This window comes from Oryx dammah, unplaced genomic scaffold (assembly GCF_014754425.2).
Source record: "Oryx dammah isolate SB20612 unplaced genomic scaffold, SCBI_Odam_1.1 HiC_scaffold_11209, whole genome shotgun sequence".
Taxonomy (NCBI): Eukaryota; Metazoa; Chordata; class Mammalia; order Artiodactyla; family Bovidae; genus Oryx; species Oryx dammah.
In genome coordinates this window covers 2190530-2216348 of record NW_024080602.1, presented here as the reverse complement: position 1 = coordinate 2216348, position 25819 = coordinate 2190530, and the positions used below count along the sequence as shown (strand labels likewise).

Here is a 25819-nt window from a genome sequence, read left to right as displayed (position 1 = left end):
TGATCTTCTGTGTAGCCGGTTAAAGAAGTTCTGTTCTACTGATAGTTTGCTGTAAGCATTTAATAAAATCATGACTGAGTAAATCTTATTAAATACTTCTATTTGATAAAATCTGTTGCGGCAATATGGTTTTTCTCTTTTTCTCTTTTTTCCTATTTTGAGTTCTGAGCATTAAACCAGATTTGTGTTCTTGTAGTATATATCTTGGCCTGGGTATGGCATGGGTGCATTCACTTTATGAAAATTAATCAAGCTGTACACTATGTGTGCTAGATTGTGATCAAAAGTTTACTTTAAAAGTTTAATATTTAAAAAAATAAAAATATATTTGGAGTGATAGCCAAAGTTTACATCTTTATGGCACAAGAAGAGACAAAGAACTTATATTTACGTGGAAGATTATTCTTTTCAGTCATGCTTGAGTTAGAATATACTCTATAGAAGAACAATATTTCATGAGGTGGTTTTGTAATTAATGCTTGCCCTTGTTGTAATTAACACTTGCCCCTGTTAAGTCAGCTACAAATGAAGTGAAGCTTTTTAAGTGGCAGCAAAACAATGGCATAGTAATTAAATGAAACGTATTGGTGTTAAGGGGCTTCCCTTGTAGCTCAGTTGCGACCCCATGTATTATACAGTCCATGGAATTCTCCAGGCCAGAATACTAGAGTGGGTAGCCTTTTCCTTCTCCAGGGGATCTTCCCAGTCCAGGGATCTAACCCAGGTCTCCCACATTGCAGGTGGATTCTTTACCAACTGAGATATCTATCAGAGAAGCCCAGTACAGGAGTCCCAGTTCGAATCCTGGGTCAGGAAGATCCCCTGGAGAAGGAAATGACAGCTTACTCCAGTATTCTTGCTTGGAGAATCCCATGGACAGGGGTGCATGGAGGGCTACAGTCAGAGTGGAAAGACTTCCTGATAGACAGGCATTGGGTAAAGTCTTAAGGGTATTGCCCTAGACTAGAATCTACTCTGGCCCCCCTTAACAAAGGTTAAAAGTAAGCCTTGAAATGATCAAACCATTTCCAAGTTATTTAACTACAGACAGGACAAAACTCAGAAACACTTAACGCAAAAAAAGAAAAAAAATCCATACCGTGAGGTGCAGCAATCTCATTTCTAGTTATTTATCCAAAATCATTGAAATCAGGATCTTGAAGAATTATTTGCACTTATATGTTAATTGAAACATTATTCAATAACCAAGAGGTGAAAGCAACCCAAATGTCCATCAGTAGATGAATGAATAAAGAAAATGGTGGTATATATGTATACATACAGTGGGATATTATTCAGCCTTCAAGTGGTGGAATTCTGTCATGCAACAACATGAGTGAACCTTGAGGATGTTATGCTAAGTGAAATAAGTCACAGAAAGACAAATATTGCATGATTCTACTTATATGTGATATCTAAGATAGTCAAACTCATAGAAGCAGAAAGTAGAATAGTGACTGCCAGGGACAGGAGGGAAGAGGAAATGGGGAGTTGTTGTTCAATGAGTATAAATTTCACTATGAAAGATGAAAAAGTACTAGAGATCACCTGTACAACATTGAGCTTATAGTTAACAATACTGTATACTTAAAAATTTATTGAGGGTAGTCACTTCCCTGGTAGTCTGGTGGTTAAGAGTCTGCTTTCCAGTGAAGGGGGCACAGGTTCAAGTCCTATTCAGGGAACCAAGGTCCCACATACCCACAGTGTGCACCCAAAAATTTAAAAAAAAGTTGTTGAGGGTGAATAAATAAATAAATTACACAGATTCATTTGTTCATTGATTCATGTTATAAAGACCATTTTTTGCTTTTTAAAAATATGCTACATATCCATACAGTGAAGCAAAAAATAAATACATCCAAAACAAATCTGAAATAAAAATCCAGTACCAAACAATGTAAAATAGTGTCTTGTGTCCTAAAAAAAATTACCAGACATGCAAAGAAGCAGGAAAGTATGATCCATAACTGGGACAAAATCAACCAATAAGAGGAGAGAAGGAAATGACACATATGATTGAATTAGCAGACGAGGATGTTAAAGCAGCAATTGTAAGTATACTCCATATGTTCAGGAAGGTAGAGGGGAACATGAACATGCCAAGAAGAGACATGGAAGTTATTTTTAAAAAGAAAAACCCAAATAGAACTTCTAGAGATGAAAAACACAATCTCTGAAATGAAAAATACAGCAGATTGCAGGAGAAAAGAATTAGTTAAAATCTGAAAACATAGCAGTACCAATTATCTAAAATGAAACACCAAGAGCAAAAAAGAGCTTGGGAGAAAAAGAAGAAAAAGACAGCGCCAGTAAGCTATGGGGCAACATCAAGCAGTTTAACATAAGTATAACAAGTTTCAGAAGGAGATGGGGAGACAGAAAGACTATTTCAAGAAATAATGGACAAACATTTACCAAGTTTGATTTAAAAAACTGTAAAGTGAACGATTGATTGCAGGAGTTCACAAATCTCTAAACAGAAGAACCAGGCACAAAAATTGCCGAAACCAATGACAAAAATCTTGAAAATATTCTTAAAAACAGCAAAGGTGGGGTAGGGGTGTGGGAATCATCTTAAATGACAGACAAGCAAATATATAAAACTTATTGCAGACTGTGTGTCAGAAACTAAACATGCCAGAAGTGGCATCTTAAAGTACTGGAATTAAAAATTTTAAAAACAAAATCTGCCCCACTCAATCTAAAACTCTGTACCAGGCAAAAAAAGATCTCCTGAAAATGAAGGCAAAATAAAGACTTTTGGGGATAAATAAAGCTTAGAGAATTTGTCACCAACATAACCTGCAATGTCAGAAATGTTAAAAATAGTTCTTTAGGTAGAAAGAAAATGATATCAGATGGAAATTTACAACTTTGAAAAGAAATGAGCAGCACTATGAAAAGTAAACATGTAGGTGGATATAAAAGCCTTTTCTCCCTCATTTAAGAATTTTTTTCCTAAAGATAATTGTTTAAATCAAGAAGAATAATATATTGTGGTACTTTCAACATAAGTAGAAGAAAAAAGAGGTATAGCTGATAAGTCAGTGGTAGAGGAAATAGAATCATTAAAAAAAAATGCTCAGAAAATAGCAGGTAAAAAAGGAAAAGAGAAGAAAAGGTTAGATAAATAAATATCAAGATAGAGATTTAAATCCAACCATATAATCACATTAAATGTAAATGGTCTAAATGTTCCAATTAAAAGTGATAGTATGATTATTTAAAACAAAGACTCAATTACATACTGCCTACAAGAAACCCAGTTTGAACATAAAGATACAAATTAAAAGTAAACAGATGAGAAAATATACACTATGTATACACCAATCAAAAGAAATCTGTATGTGTTAGGGGGCTTCCCTTGTAGCTCAGTTGGCAAAGAATTTGCCTGCAGTGCAGGAGACCTGGGTTCGATCCCTGGGTTGGGAATATCCCCTGGAGAAGGAAATGGCAACCCACTCCAGTATCCTTGCCTGGAAAATCTCATGGACAGAGGAACCTGGTGAATTGCAGTCCATGGTGTATAGCACCAAGCAAAATGGCAGAGTAAGAAGACCCCAAGCTCACCTCTTCTCATTGATACATCAAAACTGCAGCTATTTACAGAGCAACTACTGATAAGAAAGACTGAAATCTACTAGAAGAAATCTTCTACAACTAAAGGTGGGAAGGAACTACAACGAGACAGGAAGTGTGAAACTGCAGTGCAGTTAAGACTCATACTTCCAGTTGGGTGACTGAGAAATAGAATAATTGCAATTGAAGTTCTCCCCAAGGAAAGAGTGATCTGAGCCCCATGCTGGACTCCCCAGGCCTATAGTCCTAGGCCAGGAAGATAAGCCCACAGAACATTTGACTTTGAAGGCCAATGGGGCTTACTTTCAGGAGACCCAGAGGGCTGTGGAAAATAGAGACTCCACTCTTGAAGCATGTACACAAAAATTTCACACTCTCCCAGACCCAGGGCAGAAATAATATGAAAGAAGCTTGAGTCAGACCTGCATGCTGATCTTAGAGTGCTTCCCACAGAGGCTGGAGGCAGCTGGAGCTCACCCTGGGGACATAGACACTGGTGACTGCCATTTTTGGAAGCTTGTTCTACCACAGGGTCACCAGTGTGCTGCTGCTGCTAAGTCGCTTCAGTCGTGTCCAACTCTGTGTGACCCGAGACGGCAGCCCACCAGGCTCCACCGTCCCTGGGATTCTCCAGGCAAGAACACTGGAGTGGGTTGCCATTTCCTTCTCCAATGCATGAAAGTGAAAAGTGAAAGTGAAGTCACTCAGTCGCGTCTGACTCTTCCTGACCCCATGGACTGCAGCCTACCAGGCTCCTCTGCCCATGGGATTTTCCAGGCAAGAGTAGTGGAGTGGGGTGCCATCGCCTTCTCCAACCAATGTGCTATGATCACCATTTTGGAATCCTCTCTTTAGCTTATTAGGCCCAGGACCTAGCCCTATCCCTGCTCACCAGCCTGTAGGTACCAGTATGGGAATGCCTCCCAGGGAAAGGGCCAGAGAACATATTTTAAGACATAGTAATTGAAAATTTCTCTAACCTGGGAAAGAAACAGACATCCAGATCTAGGAAGCACAGAACTGATCCAAAGAAGATCATGCCCAGACATAATTTAAATGATTAAAAATTAAAGAGAATATTGAAAGGAGCAATGATAAAGCAAGTTATATACAAGGGAACTCCTATAAGGCTATCAGCTGATTTTTCCACAGAAACTCTGCAGACCAGGAGTGATACGATGTATTTGAAGTGATGAAAAAACCCTACAGTCAAGAATACTCTACCCAGAAAGACTTGCATTCGGATTTGACAAAGAACTCAAAAGTTCTGCAGACAAAGCAAAAACTAAAGGGGTCTAGCACAGCCAAACCAGCTTCACAAGAAATATTCAAGAGGTTCTCTAAGCAAAAAAGAAAAGGCCACAACTAGAAAGTTAAAGGGAAAAGCTCATCAGTAAAGGCAAATACGTAGTGATTATAGTAAATCAACCACATAGAAAGCTAGTAGGAACATTAAAAGACAAAAGTAGTAAATGTATCTGTATAATTGTAGGGGGAGGGGAGTAAAAATGCAGAGTTGTCTAGATGCATTTGATTTTAAGATGTTAGGAACTTAAAATAATCATAGATAGCTATAAATAAAGAGCCTCTTGATGAAGGTGAAAGAGGAGAGTGAAAAAGCTGGCTTAAAACTCAACATTCAAAAAACAAACATAATGGCATCTTGTCCCATCACTTCATGGCAAATCAATGGGGAAAAAATGGAAACAGTGACAGATTTTCTTAGACTCCAAAATCACTGCAGTTGTGACTAAAACCATGAAATTAAAAGACTTGCTCCTTGGAAGAGAAGCTATGACAAACCGAGACAGTGTATTAAAAAGCAGAGACGTCACTTTGCCAACAAAGTCCGGCTAGTCAAGGCTATGGTTTTACCAGTAGTCATGTACAGATGTGAGAGTTGGACCATAAAGAAGGCTGAGCACCAAAGAATCTATGCTTTTGAACTGTGGTGTTGGGGAACTCTTGAGAGTCCAATCAAAAGACATAGATTGGCTAAATGCATTCAAAAACAAGGTCCAACTGTATGCTGCCTCTAGGAGACTCATCTCAGCTCTAAATACAAACATAGGCTCACGGGGATGGAAGATGATACTCTAAATAGCAGGTAAAAGAAAGTGAACATAGGCATGGTCATATCAGACACAACAGACTTCAGGCCCTAAAAGGTAACAGGAGACAAAGATGGGCATAATATAATGATAAAGGGAACAATCCATCAAGAAGACGTATAACATAGGAGCACCAAATTATGTAAAGCAATTATTAACAGACTCAAAGGGAGAAATTGACAGGAACACATTAGTAGGGGACTTTTAACACCCCACTTACATCAATAGATAAATCATCCAGACAGAACATCAATAAGGACATACTGGCCTAAATCACACATTAACAAAATAGAGGACAAAAATCATGATTATTTCATAGATGCAGAGAAAAGCATTTGACAGGATTCAATACCCTTTTTTGAGATGTATCTTTATATATGCTTGTTACTGTTACCCATTTAGGATATATATGTTTCATTTTTTCATATAAACCTTTGGATGGAGTAAAACAGGTTATTGTCTGAGTGATCAGAGTTTTCTTTTATTTGCTATAAAATAACATTTTTAATTATTTAAGCTAGAGGGAAACTTTCTTTATGCAGATAGTATATTGATGAAAGTGAAAGTATTAGTTGCTCAGTCGTGTCCGACCCTGTGACTCCATGGACTGTAGCCCATCAAGCTCCTCTGTCCATGGAATTCTCCAGGCAAGAATACTGGAGTGGTTGCCATTTCCTTCTCCAGGGGATCTTCCCGACCCAGGGATTAACCCGGGTCTCCTGCATTGCAGGCAGATTCTTTACTGTCTGAGCCACCAGGGAAGCCCAATATGTTTACTGGTCAAGACAATAGTATCAGTCAGGTAGAATATGGTTGAATATAGTCATTAGCAGCTATAGACTAATCCAGATATAATATTATAGCCTAAATAACCAGTGTGGTACTTCTAGGCAACAACACCTTGAATGAAATACATAATATTGTGTTATGTTTTCCCAGGAAAACAAATCTTGACTTGTCACTTGGTATAACGGGGTTTGTGTAACTACATGAATCCTCTGTGTGTGTATATTCACATGCTCATTTTCCTTCCTCCTAGGTTTATTTGTAGTGAAAACAAATTTCTGATCATCTTATTCTGCCAGTTGTCTTAAAGATGTCAGATACTTTTTTTGAAAAATTGAATCATCGCTGTCTAAATGTTTTTCATTGTTGCAGAGCTTGGGATCCTTTATACTTCCCAAACTAGCTACTTCTCACAGGGAAAAAAAAATAACTCCATGTTTAGGCTGGCAAAGTAGAATTTGAGGTGGGAATTATGTTCATAGAAATTTATTCAAGTGTATTCCAAGAATAGTTAGACTATTATATGGAAAGAAAAAAAAAGTGCCAATATTGTACTAGACACTTTGGAAGGGGAAAAAAATCCATTCACATATGGTTTCTCTCCTTAAGGAGTTATTTTCTGATATAAATGCAACAATGAGGGTGTATAGGAAATTCATCCTGAGAGAGTTACACACTTTAGATTAATCTAAAATCATAGACTGTTTGAGAGAGTTTCTGTTTGAGTGGAGGATGTATTAATACTATTTGAGGAGGAGCAGTGGAAGCGACTTAGCAGCAGCAGCAGCAGAAGTAAGGAATGAGGCAGAGAATATACAAATGAGTAAGTTTCCTAATAATGTAAAGAAATCATTAATTTGGCATTATTAAAGATTGTAGAATATCCATATTTAAGTATTGTAGGGTAATTTTCCTTCTAAGGCTGAAGGAAGGTATACAGACTTAGAATTTGAGTTAAGCAACTTAGGAGTTGCTTACAGAAAAATGTTCAAGTTGGGCATATTTAACTTTAGAGTGCTCTATAACCTCTAGGAGTTTTAGTTTCTAAAATACATGAAAAACATGTTAAAAAAAAAAAAACTCATTATGACCCCTCAGAATCTTGAAATGAACAAATTCCTACGACCTCTTTAGTTACTTCTTATGATAAAGTGCAGAATGAGAAATGAAAGTTTCATGGCTTTTATGTTTATTTTTAGCTTATAAATAAAGTCCCTTTGTTTGATTTTTGCATTCAAGCTGTAAATTTACACCAGTAAAGTGCTAGAAGACTTTAGTTTCCAGTCAAGAAATAGCCATCAGTAATTTGCTTGAGCCCCCCTCCCCTTCCCCAGGCAATATTAAAGAGGTGGAAAATATTGGTGCCATGTCTTCAAATTTAGTGTGTAATATTAAGCTTCTTTTACATTCACTCCGCTTCCTAGAGACAGAGTTTTAGCACTAGCAAAAAAGAATGATCTCTATTATTACAAATGTGCATCATAGAGAAGAGCTCAGTTTATAATGCAGATTCCTGTTGGATTGTTTCGAGGCTTTGCTTTTGGCTTTAGAGAAAAGAGAAGATTTGTATATCATCTTAATTTCTTATTCTTTAGTCAATATTTGCTGCATTTTTGAAACCTGAAGTTTATAAGATGTGGAATAATACTTTAAATTCTGTTTTGAAGGAGCAGTTTTTTAAAAAACATGTCTGGGCGTATGATGGGGCTTGTTGCAGGGACAAAGTATGTGTATATGTGTGGGTGTATATATACATATATGTGAAATATACATGATACATACATATGTGCAGGGTGAGATTTTGATTTGGGAAGAAAAACAAGATATATGTTTGCCAAATGTTTGTAATTCAAGTTTCACCTTTGTAAATAATTCCAGTGCTGAGACTGTTTATTTAAATGTCACTGAAAACTTCATTTCAACCCTTAGAAAATGTACAGAAATGTATTTCTATACATTAAGAAATACTGTTTGGGGATACATTTTATTTCTACTTCAGTCACCTTATTTAAGTAAATGGAATTTCTGTGTAATTTACATTCATCTCAAACTTTAAACCCACAAAATATCTATACCCTTTGCTTAGCACGCAGAAAGGTCTTAAGTACGAGTTAAACGAAAATTCCTACAGTGTTGAAATTAATTTGGTAACCTTCCTATTTGTTTAGAAAATTGTACATCTTGGAAATCTTAGCTTAAATCTTATTTAATTCACATTTATTGCTGATAAAATTTATGTTCCTTACCAGTGTATCATTCTGTGGAAAAGCAGACTGTGTTTTTTTCTTGATTGCTGTTCTTATCAACTTTTCTGAGATAAAATTGCAGAAGCTTAGAAAAATGTGTTCATTTCAGGGGACTTACGTGCTTCTCTCTGTTTTGAGATTGCTTATTTGGGAAAATGTTAATAGATATTTAACTAATATATGTTGACTGAATGACTGATGTACAGAGATGAAAGTTACTTTTTATTGACTTTAAAAAAGAGGCACCACTTCATACGTAGACACTTTACTTTGTTTGCCTACTGTGTAGTAGGAACCAAATTGTTAGATTAATGTTACAACTACTTTATAAAATAGAAGATATTATTTCATCTTTACAGATAAGAAAATTGAGATTTGGAAAGCTTACCTAACTTGTCCAACATTACCTATTTTTCCAGTATTCAGTTTTAAGTCTATGAGACTCAAAATCTCAGAATTTTTCCAAAATAAACTATCTCTTTTTGCTTATTTGACCTACTTTATTAGTTTCTTTGCTATTTTTGTAACATTTATTACCCCCCAAAAAACAGTGGCAATGCATTTATTCTTGATTAATTTTATATATTGTTTGAAAAGTCAGATTTATTGAAGTATAATTTACATACAGTAAAATGCACTCCTTTTAAAGTATACAGTTAGATGAGTTTTGACAGATGTCAGTTCAGTCACTCAGTTGTGCCTGACTCTTTGTGACCCCATGGACTGCAGCACACCAGGCTGCCCTGTCCATCACCAACTCCCGTAGCTTGCTCAAACTCATGTCCATCGAATCAGTGATGCCATCCAACCATCTCATCCTCTGTCATCCCCTTCTCCTCCTGCCTTCAGTCTTTCCCAACATCACCTTTGTTGACAACAAGATGTCTCTGCTTTTAAATACACTGTCTAGGTTTGTCATAGCTTTCCTTCCAAGGAGCAAGTATCTTTTAATTTCATGGCTGCAGTCACCATACACAGTGATTTTGGAGTCCAACAAAAGAAAATCTGTCACTGCTTCTACTGTTTCCCCTTTTATTGCCATGAAGTGATGGGACTGGCTTCCATGATACTAATTTTCTGAATGCTGAGTTCCTTCACTCTCCTCTTTGACCTTTATCAAGAGGCTCTTTAGTTCCTTTTCACTTCCTGCCATTAGAGTGCTGTCATCTGTGTATCTGAGGTTATTGATATTTCTCTTGGCAATCTTGATTCCAGCTTGTGATTCATCCAGCCTGGCATTTCACATGATGTACTGTGCATAGAAGCTAAATAAACAAGGTGACAATATGCAGCCTTGACATATTGCTTTCCCAGTTTGGAACCAGTCCATTTTTCCATGTCCAGTTCTAACTATTGCTTCTTGACCTGCTTACGGGTTTCTCAGGAAGCAGGTAAGGTGCTCTGGTATTCTCAATCTCTTGAAGAATTTTCCAGTTTGTCATGATCCACACAGTCAAAGGCTTTAGCATAATCAATGAAGCAGAAGTAAAAATGTTTTTCTGGAATTTCCTTGCTTTCTCTATCATCCAGCGAATGTTGGCAATTTGATCTCTGGTTCCTCTGCCTTTTCTAAATACAGCTTGTACGTCTGAAGTTCTCGGTTCACCTACTGCTGAAGCTTAGCATGAAAGATTTTTAGCATAACCTTACTAGCATGCAAAATGAGCCTAATTGTATGATAGTTTGAACATTCTTTGATATTGCCTTTGGGACGAGAATGAAAAGTAACCTCTTTCAGTCCTGTGGCCACTGTTGAGTTTTCCAAATTTGCTGACATATTGGGTGCAGCACTTTCACAACATGATCTTTTAGGATTTGAAATAGCTCAGGTGGAATTCCATCACCTCCACTAGGTTTGTTCATAGTGATGCTTCCTAAGGCCCACTTGACTTCACATTCCAGGATGTCTGACTCTAGGTGAGCAACCACACCATCGTGGTAATCCAGGTTATTGTGATCTTTTTTACATTGTTCTTCTGTATATTCTTGCTAACCTCTTAATCTCTTCTGCTTCTGTTAGGTCTCTGCTGTTTCTTTTCTTTATCATGCCCATCCTTGCGTGAAATGTTCCCTTGATATCTCCAATTTTCTTGAAGAGATCGTTAGTCTTTCCCATTCTGTTGTTTTCCTCTATTTCTTTCCATTGTTCATTAAAATGGCCTTATTTCTCCCTGGACTTCCTTGGTAGCTCAGCTGGTAACAAATTTGCCTGCAGTGTGGGAGACCTGGGTTCAACGCCTGGGTTGGGAAGATCCTCTGGAGAAGGGAATGGCTACCCGCTCCAGTATTCTGGCCTGGGGAATTCCATGGACTATATAGTCCATAGGGTCGTAAAGAGTCAGACACGACTGAGCAACTTACACTTTTCATCTCTCCTTGCTATTCTCTAGAACTCTGCATTCAGCTGGGTATATCTTTCCCTTTCTCCCTTGCCTTTTGCTTGCCGTCTGTTTGTAAAGCCTCCTCCGACAACCACTTTACCTTCTTGGATCACAGCCTTGTCATGGTGAAGGGGCTTGCATTACTTGATATTATGCACATTTAGATTATAAACCCTCTCCAATCCACTATAATGTAAGTTCCACAAGGGTTGAGATTTTGTTTCTTTTGCTGCTGCTGCTGCTGCTAAGTTGCTTCAGTCATGTCCTACCCTGTGCGACCCCATAGATGGCAGCCCACCAGGCTCCCCCGTCCCTGGGATGCTCCAGGCAAGAACACTGGAGTGGGTTGCCATTTCCTTCTCTGATACATGAAAGTGAAAAGTGAAAGTGAAGTCGCTCAGTCATTGCTAAATCCCCAGTGCCTCGAAATGTGCATAGTTCAAGCAGTCATTCATAAATATTTATTGAATGAATACTGTTAAGCATACAATTTTTAAAAATAACAGACATCTGAAATAGTTTTGCTTTTTTTCCCCCCTCCACTTTTTGGTATTCTGAAGTCATAATCCAAATAAAAATGAACATAACTGATAAAACAGAATATGGATTGTGATGTTGAATATTGGCGAACTCTGTTTAAAAATGGATTTATAGTTTAATTACTGCTGTTAGTAATGTCCCATCTGTTTACTGCTTGAGAGACCAAGATTTAAATTACACAGACAAATGTTTAAGTATTCTGTGATAGCTCTAATTCAAAGCAGAACTGCTTAATACTTTTGATGGTCAGGACTCTTCCAGTAATGCAAACATGCAGTATTCCCTGGCAACTACTCAAAATAAAGGACAACTTGAAACAGTAATTCTGCTAGTCCATTAAAAAAAATAGCAGAATTAAAATAATCTTTGATACAAGTGGCTCACAGTGCTTCAAGTAAGATTATATTCCTAGACAAACATCTGAAAGAAATTGAGCAAGCAGTTTATACTATATTATATTATTAACATTTTACAGATGAAGAGACTAAGGTGTATTAGCCCATAAAAGGTTCACTAAAACAGAGGACAGGGACAAAGCCAACATAGATGAGAACTTTAAGATGAAAAATTATATTTCTACTTTCAGTTCAGTTCAGTCGCTCAGTCGTGTCCAACTCTTTGCCACCCCATGAACTGCAGCACGTCAGGCATCCCTGTGCATCATCAACTCCCGGAGTTTACCCAAGCTCATGTCCATCGAGTCAGTAATGCCGTCCAACCATCTCATCCTCTCTTGGCCCCTTCTCCTCCTGCCCTCAATCTTTCCCAGCATCAGGGTCTTTTCAAATGAGTCAGCCCTCCACATGAGGTGGCCAAAGTATTGCAGTTTCAGCTTCAACATCAGTCCTTCCAGTGAACACCCAGAAGTGATCTCCTTTACGATGGACTGGTTGGATCTCCTTGCAGTCCGAGGGACTCTCAAGAGTCTTCTCCAACACCACAGTTCAAAAGCATCAATTCTTTGGCACTCCGCTTTCTTTATAGTCCAACTCTGACATCCATACATGACCACTGGAAAAACCATAGCGTTGACTAGATGGACCTTTGTTGACAAAGTAATGTCTCTGCTTTTTAATATGCTGTCTAAGTTGGTCATAACTTTCCTTCCAAGGAGTAAGCGTCTTTTAATTTCATGGCTGCAATCACCATCTGTAGTGATTTTAGAGCCCCAAAAATAAAGTCAGCCACTGTTTCCACTGTTTCCCCATCTATTTCCCATGACGTGATGTGACCAGATGCTATGATCTTAGTTTTCTGAATGTTGAGCTTTAAGCCAACCTTTTCACTCTCCTCTTTCACTTTCATCAAGAGGCTTTTAAGTTCCTCTTCACTTTCTGCCATAAGGGTGGTGTCATCTGCATATCTGAGATTATTGATATTTCTCCTGGCAATCTTGATTCCAGCTTGTGCTTCTTCCAGCCCAGCGTGTCTCATGATGTACTTCTGAGTATAAGTTGAATAAGCGGGGTGACAATATACAGCCTTGACGTACTCCTTTTCCTATTTGGAACCAGTCTGTTGTTCTATGTCCAGTTCTAACTGTAGCTTCCTGACCTGCATACAGGTTTCTCAAGAGGCAAGTCAGGTGGTCTGATATTCCCATCTCTTGAAGAATTTCCCACAGTTTATTGTGATCCACACAGTCAAAGGCTTTGGCATAGTCAATAAAGCAGAAGTAGATGTTTTTCTGGAACTCTCTTGCTTTTTCAGTGACCTAGCAGATGTTGGCAATTTGATCTCTGGTTCCTCTGTCTTTTCTAAAACCAGCTTGAACATCTGGAAGTTCACGGTTCATGTATTGCTGAAGCCTGGCTTGGAGAATTTTGAGCATTACTTTACTAGCATGTGAGATGAGTACAATTGTGTGGTAGTTTGAGCATTCTTTGGCATTGCCTTTCTTTGGGATTGGAATGAAAACTGACCTTTTCCAGTCCTGTGGCCACTGCTGAGTTTTCCAAATGTGCTGGCATATTGAGTGCAGCACTTGCACAGCATCATCTTTCAGGATTTGAAATAGCTCAACTGGAATTCCATCACCTCCACTAGCTTTGTTCATAGTGATGCTTCCTAAGGCTCACTTGACTTCACATTCCAGGATGTCTGGCTCTAGGTGAGTGTGAGTGATCACACCATCATGATTATCTGGTTCGTGAAGATCTTTTTTGTACAGTTCTTCTGTGTATTCTTGCCACCTCTTCTTAATATCTTTTGCTTCTGTTAGGTCTGTGCCATTTCTGTCCTTTATTGAGCCCATCTTTACATGAAATGTTCTCTTGGTATCTCTAATTTTCTTGAAGAGATCTCTAGTCTTTCCCATTCTATTGTTTACCTCTATTTCTTTGCACTGATTGGTGAGGAAGGCTTTCTTATCTCTCCTTGCTATTCTTTGGGACTCTGCATTCAAACGCGTATATCTACCCTTTTCTCCTTTGCTTTTTGCTTCTCTTCTATTCTCCGCTATTTGTAAGGCCTCCTCAGACAACCATTTTGCTTTTTTGCATTTCTTTTTCTTGGGGATGGTCTTGATCCCTGTCTCCTGTACAAGGTCACAAACCTCCATCCATAGTTCATCAGGCAGTCTGTCTGTCAGATCTAGTCCCTTAAATCTATTTCTCACTTCCACTGTATAGTCATATGGGATTTGATTTAAGTCATATCTAGGCTAGTGGTTTTCCCCACTTTCTTCAATTTAAGTCTGAATTTGGCAATAAGGAGTTCATGATCTGAGCTACAGTCAGCTCCTGGTTTTTGCTGACTGTATAGAGCTTGTCCCTCTTTGGCTGCAAAGAATATAATCAGTCTGATTTTGGTGTTGGCCATCTGGTGATGTCCATGTGTAGAGTCTTCTCTTGTGTTGTTGGAAGAGGGTGTTTGCTATGACCAGTGCATTCTCTTGGCAAAATGCTATTAGCCTTTGCCCTGCTTCATTCTGTACTCCAACGCCAAATTTCCCTGTTACAGCCACTCCAGGGTTCTTGCCTGGAGAATCCCAGGGATGGGGGAGCCTGTTGGGCTGCCGACTATGGGGTCGCACAGAGTCGGACACTACTGACACAACTTAGCAGCAGCAGCAACCAGGTGTTCCCTGACTTCCTACTTTTGCATTCCATTCCCCTATAATGAAAAGGACATCTTTTGGGGGTGTTAGTTCTAAAAGGTCTTGTACGTCTTCATAGAACCTTTCAGCTTCACCTTTTTCAGTGTTACTGGTCGGGGCATAGGCTTGGATTACCGTGATATTGAATGGTTTGCCTTGGAAATGAACAGAGATCATTCTGTTGTTTTTGAGATTGCATCCAAGTATTGCATTTCAGACTCTTTTGTTGACTCTGATGGCTACTCCATTTCTTCTAAGGGATTCCTGCCCACAGTAGCAGATATAATGGTCATCTGAGTTAAATTCACCCATTCCAGTCCATTTTGGAGAAGGCAATGGCACCCTACTCCAGTACTCTTACCTGGAAAATCCCATGGATGGAGGAGCCTGGTAGGCTGCAGTCCATGTGGTCGCGAAGAGTCAGAGACTCCTGAGCAACTTCACTTTCACTTTTCACTTTCATGCATTTGGAGAAGGAAATGGCAACCCACTCCAGTGTTCTTGCCTGCAGAATCCCAGGGACAGGGGCGCCTGGTGGGCTGCCGTCTGTGGGGTCGCACAGAGTCGGACACGACTGAAGCAACTTAGCAGCAGTAGCAGCAGTCCATTTTAGTTTGCTGATTCCTAGAATGTCAACGTTCACTCTTGCCATCTCCTGTTTGACCACTTCCAATTTGCCTTGATTCATGGAGCTAACATTCCAGGTTCCTATGCAATATTGCTCTTTACAGCATCGGACTTTGCTTCTGTAACCAGCACATCCACAATTGGGTGTTGTTTTTGCTTTGGCTCCATCCCTTCATTCTTTCTGGAGTTATTTCTCCACTGATCTCCAGTAGCATATTGGGCACCTACCTACCTGGGGAGTTCATCTTTCAGTATACTATCATTTTGCCTTTTCATACTGTTCATGGGGTTCTCAAGGCAAGAATACCGAAGTGGTTTGCCATTCCCTTCTCCAGTGGACTACGTTCTGTCAGACCTCTCCACTATGGCCCTTCCGTCTTGGGTGGCCCCACATGGCATGGCTAGTTTCATTGAGTTAGACAAGGCTGTGGTCCGTGTGATCAGATTGGCTAGTTTTCTGTGATTTGGTTTCAGTGTGTCTGCCCTCTCATGCCCTCTCTCAGCGCCTACCATCTTACTTGGGTTTCTCTTACCTTGGATGTGAGGTATCTCTTCACGGCTGCTCCAGCAAAGCGCAGGGCCTTAAAAAGGAGGGAAAACTGACATATGTACCTGTATGAAACGTGGGTTCTCTATGTTAAGTGAAATAGGCCAATCACAAAAAGACAAATACTATATTATTCCACTTACATGAAATACTTAGAGTAGTCAAAATCATAGACACAGAAAGTGTGGTTACCAGAGGCTAGTGAGGAGAGAGGAATAGGAAGTTATTGTTCAATAGGTATGAGTTTCAGTTTTACAAGATGAAAAGAGTAATGGTGATGAATGGTAGTGATGGTAGTCCAACATTACAAATATATTTAATACCATGTAACTGTACACTTAAAAATAGTTAAGATAGTGACTTTTTTATTATTTTCATTTTACCTCCCAAAGGAAAAAAATGGGAAAAAAATGTGCAGTTCTAAAGAATTTTTATTGAAGTATCGGTTTATGTTGTATTAATTGCTGTTGTATATGTGGTTCTCCTTTATATCTATAGTTTGAAGTTTTTCATTTTTATTTTGTTTTTACCTTTCATGAGAATGGAAATGCTTGTAAGAGACTAGAACACAGAAGTATTGGTTTATGTTGCTTCAAAACAGATTTGCGTTGAGTAACCAACCTAGCAGATAAATTTGAGCTTTGATGGTAATTTTCATTCCAAGAGTAATTACAAATAATCTATGTCCGAGATTATATGTTCTTACCAGAAATTAAACTAAGTAGAAAAAAATTTTTTTTCTATTCTGGGTTCTTTGTTTCTCTTTTCTTACCAATCTTTCTCCCCCTCCCTCACTCCCCATGGCTAATAAGAAGACAACTGTGGAATAAAATTTTTTTATCTGAAGATTTCTAATTTTTTACTCCCAAACTCCTTATACTAATGCTAATTACTCTTCTTACAAATACTGCTGCTGTGGAGGTTTTAGGACTCCAGTACATTATTTTTCAGTGCCTCAAATTATGATGGAACTGTTGTTAAGCTCCATTTTTATCTCTGGAGAAAGGTTTTGCTTCAACAAGCTTAATTATTAGCAGAAATGAAGCATTGTAGTGAATTTGTAAGGTGTTGCTAGATTTGTAGGGCCAATGGGAATCATATTTTCAAGAGCCTAATTGTCCTAATCCACCTGCAGACCAGGTAGCTTTGCTATGCTACCTGTATGGAGTATATATGTACACGTGTGCTCAGTTGCTCAGTCATGTCCGATTCTTTGCGACCTCATAGACTGTAGCTGTCTATTGAATTTTACAGGCAAGAATACTGGAGTGGGTTGCTGTTTCCTACTCCAGGGGATCCTCCAGATCGAAGGATGGAACCCGTGTCTCCTGTGTCTCCTGCATCGGCAGGTGATTATTTACCACTGGTGCCACCTGGGAAACCTACATAAATATTCATAATTATGACTTTCTGTTCTTTTCTAATAGTAACATGGCATGTAATTATACTGCTGGATTTGAAGAAAATTCAAAAGTTACAAGTAACTTCATTCAGAAATGCTAATATATTTTTAAAATAACTGGGTAACTTTTCCTAAAATTGTACTTTACTTATGTTAACTATTGATTCAGGGACATAATTCAGCTTTATTTAGAATAAGATCTGTTAATGTCTAAGCTCAGTTCACAGTCTGGTAACCTGTTATAATATCTTCCAGGAAAGGGTACTATTCAGTTTCTAAAATAAAATATATGTCTGCTCAGAGATCCCCTGTGAATATCAGAGCACAGTTTGGAGTTCAGATCTCCAGTGAACCATCAAATAATCACATGACCTAGGTGAATTACTTAATATCATAACGCCTCAGTTTTATCATATGTAAAGACCTATCATATGTATGAAGAACTACAAGACCTTTTAGAACTGCTGCTAAGTTGCTTCAGTCGTGTCCGACTCTGTGTGGCCCCATAGACGGCAGCCCACCAGGCTCCGCCGTCCCTGGGATTCTCCAAGCAAGAACACTGGAGTGGGTTGCCATTTCCTTCTCCAATGCATGAAAGTGAAATGTGAAAGTGAAGTCACTGAGTCATGTCCAACTCTCAGCGACCCCATGGACTGCAGCCTACCAGGCTCCTCCGTCCATGGGATTTTCCAGGCAAGAGTACTGGAGTGGGGTGCCATTGCCTTCTCCGCTTTTAGAACTAACACCCAGAAAAGATGTCCTTTTCATTATAGAGCACTGGAATGCAGATATAGGAAGCCAGGAAACACCTGGAGTAACAGGCAAATTTGGCCTTGGAGTACAGAATGAAGCAGGGCAAAGGCTAATAGCATTTTGCCAAGAGAATGCACTGGTCGTAGCAAACACCCTCTACCAACAACACAAGAGAAGACTCTACACATGGACATCACCAGATGGCCAACACCAAAATCAGATTGATTATATTCTTTGCAGCCAAAGATGGACAAGCTCTATACAGTCAGCAAAAACAAGACCAGGAGCTGACTGTAGCTCAGATCATGAACTCCTTATTGCCAAATTCAGACTTAAATTGAAGAAAGTGGGGAAAACCACTACACCATTCAGGTATGACTTAAATCAAATCCCATATGACTATACAGTGGAAGTGAGAAATAGATTTAAGGGACTAGATCTGACAGACAGACTGCCTGATGAACTATGGATGGAGGTTTGTGACCTTGTACAGGAGACAGGGATCAAGACCATCCCCAAGAAAAAGAAATGCAAAAAAGCAAAATGGTTGTCTGAGGAGGCCTTACAAATAGCGGAGAATAGAAGAGAAGCAAAAAGCAAAGGAGAAAAGGGTAGATATACGCGTTTGAATGCAGAGTCCCAAAGAATAGCAAGGAGAGATAAGAAAGCCTTCCTCACCAATCAGTGCAAAGAAATAGAGGTAAACAATAGAATGGGAAAGACTAGAGATCTCTTCAAGAAATTAGAGATACCAAGAGAACATTTCATGTAAAGATGGGCTCAATAAAGGACAGAAATGGCACAGACCTAACAGAAGCAAAAGATATTAAGAAGAGGTGGCAAGAATACACAGAAGAACTGTACAAAAAAGATCTTCACGAACCAGATAATCATGATGGTGTGATCACTCACACTCACCTAGAGCCAGACATCCTGGAATGTGAAGTCAAGTGAGCCTTAGGAAGCATCACTATGAACAAAGCTAGTGGAGGTGATGGAATTCCAGTTGAGCTATTTCAAATCCTGAAAGATGATGCTGTGCAAGTGCTGCACTCAATATGCCAGCACATTTGGAAAACTCAGCAGTGGCCACAGGACTGGAAAAGGTCAGTTTTCATTCCAATCCCAAAGAAAGGCAATGCCAAAGAATGCTCAAACTACCACACAATTGTACTCATCTCACATGCTAGTAAAGTAATGCTCAAAATTCTCCAAGCCAGGCTTCAGCAATACGTGAACCATGAACTTTCAGATGTTCAAGCTGGTTTTAGAAAAGACAGAAGAACCAGAGATCAAATTGCCAACATCTGCTAGATCATTGAAAAAGCAAGAGAGTTCCAGAAAAACATCTACTTCTGCTTTATTGACTATGCCAAAGCCTTTGACTGTGTGGATCACAATAAACTGTGGGAAATTCTTCAAGAGATGAGAATACCAGACCACCTGACCTGCCTCTTGAGAAACCTATATGCAGGTCAGGAAGCAACAGTTAGAACTGGACATGGAACAACAGACTGGTTCCAAATAGGAAAAGGAGTACGTCAAGGCTGTATATTGTCTCCCTGTTTATTTAACTTATATGCAAAGTACATCATAAAAATGCTGGGCTGGAAGAAGCACAAGCTGAAATCATGATTGCCAGGAGAAATATCAATAACCTCAGATATGCAGATGACACCACCCTTATGGACGAAAGTGAAGAACTAAAAAGCCTCTTGATAAAAGTGAAAGAGGAGAGTGAAAAAGCTCAACACTCAGAAAACTAAGATCATGGCATCCAGTCCCATCACTTCATGGCAAATAGATGGGGAAACAGTGGAAACAGTGGCTGACTTTATTTTGGGGGGCTCCAAAATCACTATAGATGGTGATTGCAGCCATGAAATTAAAAGACACTTACTCCTTGAAAGGAAAATTATGACCAACCTAGACAGCATATTAAAAAGTAGAGACATTACTTTGTCAGTCTAGTCAAGGCTTTGGTTTTTCCAGTAGTCATGTATGGACGTGAGAGATGGACTATAAAGAAAGCGGAGCACCAAAGAATTGATGCTTTTGAACTGTGGTGTTGGAGAAGACTCTTGAGAGTCCCTTGGACTGCAAGGAGATCCAACCAGTCCATCCTAAAGGAGATCAGTCCCGGGTGTTCATTGACAGGACTGATGGTGAAGCTGAAACTCCAATCTTTGGCCACCTGATGCAAAGAGTTGACTCATTTGAAAAGACTCTGATGCTGGGAAAGATTGAGGGCAGGAGAAGAAAGGACTGACGGAGCATGAGATGGTTGGATGGCATCACCGACTCAATGTACATGAGTTTGGGTAAACTCTGAGAGTTAGTGATGGACAGGGAGGCCTGGCGTGCTGTGGTTCGTGGGGTTGCAAAGAGTTGGACACTACTGAGTGTGTGAACTGAACTGAACTGATTCATTTCAATCTAGTGTCTTATGAATTCACTTTCTTTGTGTTAATGCAAAGACAATTTTTAACATTTGTTAGCAGAAAAAATGGTTTGTAAAACTTCCTTGTTATTGAAGGAACCTGTAATGTCAAGAAAATGATTTTGTCTTGTGCCGAGTCTTAGTTTCTTCTCTTTTAGTGGTGGCAGAGTACTAACTCAGGTTCTATCCCTGGGCATTTCCTGTAAACCAGTAGCTTGACAAAAATAGGGTTTGGTTTTTCAGCAAGAATACTTTGGTAGAGGTGTGAACTTACCTCAGAAAATGTCTGATAATCTCTTTTTTTTCTGTAAGGTTAATCTGTGTGTTCAGCTGTTGTTAGCCTGTTCCAGTTATCATAAAGTTTTGCATTAGCAATCTATCAAATAGCTTTAGCAAGCTCTGAAAGTAATTCTTTCATTATGGGCTGCAAAATGGTGATATTCTATTAGCCTTTCCTAGCATAGTACCTGAAATATTTCTGTTAAAGAAAATCTTGCCCTTCCCAACAACTTGCTTATCCCTATAGAGTTCATACAGGAGAGGCAGAACTAATGCTTGAATCTCTCCTTTTATTTACCAATCTTCAAAATAATGAATTGAGTCCCTAATGACCTCCAGAAATAGTGAGTTTTTTTTAAGTAACGTCTGAATTCATTAATTTTATACTATTCAATGTGCTTCAGTTCACCACAGTGACTACTTTTTGATGCTCAAAATACCCCATCTTTGTTGCTGTTGTTTAGTTGCTCAGTTGTGTGTGACTCTTTTGTGACCGTATGGACTATAGCCTACCAGGCTCCTATGTCCTTGGGATTTCCCAGGCAAGAATACTGGAGTGGGCTCCCATTTCCATCTCCAGGGGATCTTCCTGACCCAGGGATCAATCCCATGTCTCTGGCAGTGGCAGGCAGATTCTTTACTGCTGAGCCACCAGGGAAGCCCATCCCATCTTTAGCCAGTGCAGATCTCTTCAGGTTGACTCCAAAGTCCTTTTGACATAACCCAAGTAGTTTCTGTTTTCATTACAATCCCAAAGAAGGGCAGTGCCAAAGAATGTTCAAACTACTGCACAGCTACACTCATTTCACACGCTGGCAAGATAATGCTCGAAATCCTTCAAGCTAGGTTGCAACAGTATGTGAACTGAGAACTTGCAGATGTAGAAGCTAGATTTGTAAAAGGCAGAGGATCAAACTGCCAGCATCCATTGGGTCATAGTAAAAGCAAGAGAATCCTCCCCCAAAACATCTGCTTCATTGACTATGCTAAAGTTTTTGACTGTGTGGATCACAACTAATTGTGGAAAATTCTTCAAGAGATGAGAATACCAGACCACCTTACCTGCCTCCTGAGAAACCTGTATGCAGGTCAAGAAGCAACAATAAGAACCAGACATAGAACAACAGGCTGTTTCAGAATTGGGAAAGGAATACGTCAAGGCTGTATATTGTCACCCTGCTTATTTAACTTATATGCAGAGTACATCATGCGAAATGTTGGACTGGATGAATCACAAAATGGAATCAAGATTGCCAGGAGAAATATCAATAATCTCAGATATGCAGATGGCACCACTCTAATGGCAAAAAGTAAAAAGGAACTAAAGAGCCTCTTGATGAAGGTAAAAGAGGAGAGTGGTAATGCTGGCTTAAAAGTAAACATTCAAAAAATTAGTATCATGGCATCCGTCCCATCACTTGATGGCAAACAGATGGGGAAACAGTGGAAACAGTGACAGACTGTTTTCTTGGGCTCCAGAATCACTGTGGATGGTGACTGCAGCCATGAAATTAAAATACTTGCTCCTTGGAAGGAAAGCTATGACAAAGCTAGACAGCATATTAAAAAGCAGAGACATCACTTTGCCAAAAAAGGCCCATATAGTCAAAGCCATGGTTTTGCCAGTAGTCATGTACAGATGTGAGATTTGGGCCATAAAGAAGGCTGAATGGTGAAAAATTGATGCTTTCAAATTGTGGTACTGAAGAAGACACCTTGAGAGTCCCTTGGACAGCAAGGAGATCAAACCAGTCAATCCTAAAGGAAGTCAATTCATTGGAAAGACTGATGATGAAGCTCTAACACTTTGGCCACCTGATGTGAAAAGCTAACTCATTGGAAAAGACGCTAATGCTAGGAAAGAGTGAGGCAAGAGGAGAAGGGGGGAACAGAGTATGAGATGGTTGGATGGCATCACCAACTCAATGGACATGAGTTTGAACAAACTGAGAGAGACAGTAAAGGACAGGAAAGTCTGGCATGCTGTAGTCTGTAGGATCACAAAGAGTTGGACATGGCTAAGTGACTGAACAACAAAATAGTTTCTGAGAGCTTTCTTGCTTTCTTCTGTGACAAGGTATCCCAGGGTCATCATGTACACGTCCTACCAAAGATCTAAAACAACCATTCTTCAAAGAGTTCTAGTTGCTTTCAGTGGGAATATCTAGGTTATTTCTAATAGAAATTTCTTGACATTTCTGTATCTCAGGTCTATGAATGTGCCTTTTCCATGTTTAAATGCTGGTGTACTATTTTAAGGTGTTTCAGTGGTGGCGTGAGATGAGTCAGATGCCTGTATCCAGACTGATATCTGAATCTGTATGGATTAGGTTCTGCCTCTAATAACAGACACAAGAAATAAACCCTTATATGTTCCACCTCTTGGTATTTTCCACTCATGTAAAAGAGAACCATAATTAGGCAGTCTAGAGCTAATATACAGTTACATGATCAAGGACCTAGGTACTTTATATCTTTCTACATCATTCTCTGGCCTAAGAGAGTTGCTGAAGCTTCAGCCATCTTGTTTGTGTTGTAGTCCAGAAAGAAGGAAAAATGACAGAAGGGCAAATGAACACGTCTCTCAGTGAGATGTCTTATCCATATTCACTGTGGTAGATACTTCAAAAACATAAAACATTAAGATAGAATGTGCCTTATTCAGTCACACCAAAGGTCTGTATCTGGGCACAGTGTTTATGGTCACATACATTTTCAAACTAATCTTAGGGCAGTCTAGTCTTCCCGTAGTCCAGAGTTTGTGCTGAAGATGATTTCATCAGCACTATTGAGGAGGTCAACCCTGCTACGTTCATCTATCTCAAACCTTCAGGAGACATATTTAAATTAACAACAACAAATCACATTTGAGTGATAAAGGAAGTTCTTTTTTGAGGGTATAGGGGAAAGATTACAGGGAAAGGAAATATTTAAATAGTAGATTTACCTAGAAGCTCAGATGGTAAAGAATCTGCCGGCAATGTGGGAGACCTGGGTTTGATCCCTGGGTTGGGAAGATCCCCTGGAGGAAGAAATGGCAACCCACTCCAGTATTCTTGTCTGGAGAATCCCCATGGACAGAAGGGCCTGGTGGGCTACAGTCCACCAGGGTTGCAAAGAACTGGACATGACTGAGCAACTAAGCACATACAGGTACTGTACATACTTTCAGTTACTGAAATCAAGCTCTATAAAGTTCTTGTTACCCCTAGCATATACTTGAGGAAACAGTAGTTTTTAACTCTGAAGAAGAAAAACTGTCAGCAAACACATAATGGGATTTAAACCTAGATTTACCTGGCTTCTAAGCATAGGTTCTTTATATCAGACCACAACAGTATAATATCTGACTCCAAATCACTATTTATTTTCTCACCAACTAGATGAGAGCAGAATTAGTTGCCCTTGGTTTGTGCAGACATTTTAAACTGCTGGCTTTATGCAGCAGCTTCTGAAACCAAAATTTGTTTCTGAAAAGAGCTGCTAAATGTATTCAGCTTAATTCTCTCTAGCAGTAATATAAAGAGTTCTGAAAGTAGTAATTTAAAGAACTAGGATAAGAATGTTTTTTAAAGAGCAAAAAGCAGCTTTGTATCTGGAAAAGCTGAACAGCTACAGCATAGCTATAATATCCTTTGAAATACTGTACAGTACTTAACTTAAAAAGCTCTCTGCATCTTCTAAGCAAGTGTCAAATGAAGCATATGCTATGTAAATAAATCAGTTCAGAAAGGAATACTAGGCTTCTCCAGCTGTATAAGATTTCTACCCTCATTAGGAAAGCCAAGAGAAAGAAAACCTAATGATGTGTTTACTCTGCATAGTTCACACATAGGAGGACTTTACAGAACAAGTTGGTAGAACGATCCTAAGAAGTTCTACAGAACAGAGTCGCTGATAATAAGTTTTTATCAAGTTTGGTGTAATCCTGCAAAATGAATGACAGAAGGGGAAAGATTCATCAACTTGCTTACTTACAGTAATTTTGAACAACCATAAGGCAGAAAAATAGAGTCTTGTCCATGAAGAAGAGGCTGTATGTGGAAGAAATTAGCAACCAAGCTGATTTTCAAATGTGAGTAATTATTGGGTTGACTGTGACACAGAAGTAGTAGAATGCAGTTTTGAGCTGCTGCACAAAGCAATGCAGTAAGAATCACATTGGAAAAAATGGTTGAGAGAATGTGCTAACAGGAATCATGTGAGAACGATCTGTCAGGTTGTGAGACTATAGTGTGGAATTCGATCAAATATTTGCTAGGCACCTTAGTGTTTTTCTAATGTTTATGATAAAAAGAAAAATGAATGTTCCAGCCCTTTGCCAGTGTGTAATCTTTTGCAATTAAAAAATAAACATGGTAAGGTTAGCCCCCATGTTTTAGATTTCTCTTAACAGGTAGCGGAATAGATGGTCAGGAGACAAGGAAAGAGGGACCGTTACAAAAAGGGAAGGAGAACATGCACAAATAACAAAGCCCTACTGTACAGCACAGGGCTTCCCTGGTGGCTTAGTGGTAAAGAATTTGCCTGCCAGTGCAGGAGATTTGGGTTCAGTCCTTGAGTTGGGAAGATCCCCTGGAGAAAAAATGACAATCCACTCCAGTATTCTTGCCCGAGAAATTCCATGGACAGAGGAGCCTGGTGGGCTGCAGCCATGGGATTGCAAAAGAGTCAGACACAACTTAGTGACTAAACAATAACCAATATGGCACAAGTAACTATATTCAGTATCCTGTAATAAACCATAAAGAAAAATAATATATACATATATATAACTGAATCACCATGCTGTACACCAGAAACACAACACTGTAAATCAACTATACTTCAGTTTAAAGGTGGGGTTGGGGGGAGGAAGCAAGAGACAAGCAGTTTTGAATCTTATCAATGGAATCACATTTAAGAGTATTATCTCAATTTTCCAGAAAAAACTGATATGGAGTCAGTTGTTGACTCAACCATTGCCCGTTGCTTCACTTCTGTGAATCTTGGTTAACTTACCAGTAAAATAGGACTAGTACTATTTAG

General features: G+C 39.1%; 1 protein-coding gene across 1 annotated transcript in view; it reads left to right on the top strand.

Annotated features, from left to right (window-relative positions):
* Positions 1-25819, top strand: part of LOC120860868 (D-glucuronyl C5-epimerase) — a 114087-nt gene that overhangs the window by 68284 nt on the left and 19984 nt on the right. The gene's annotated exons all lie outside the window — the stretch shown is intronic.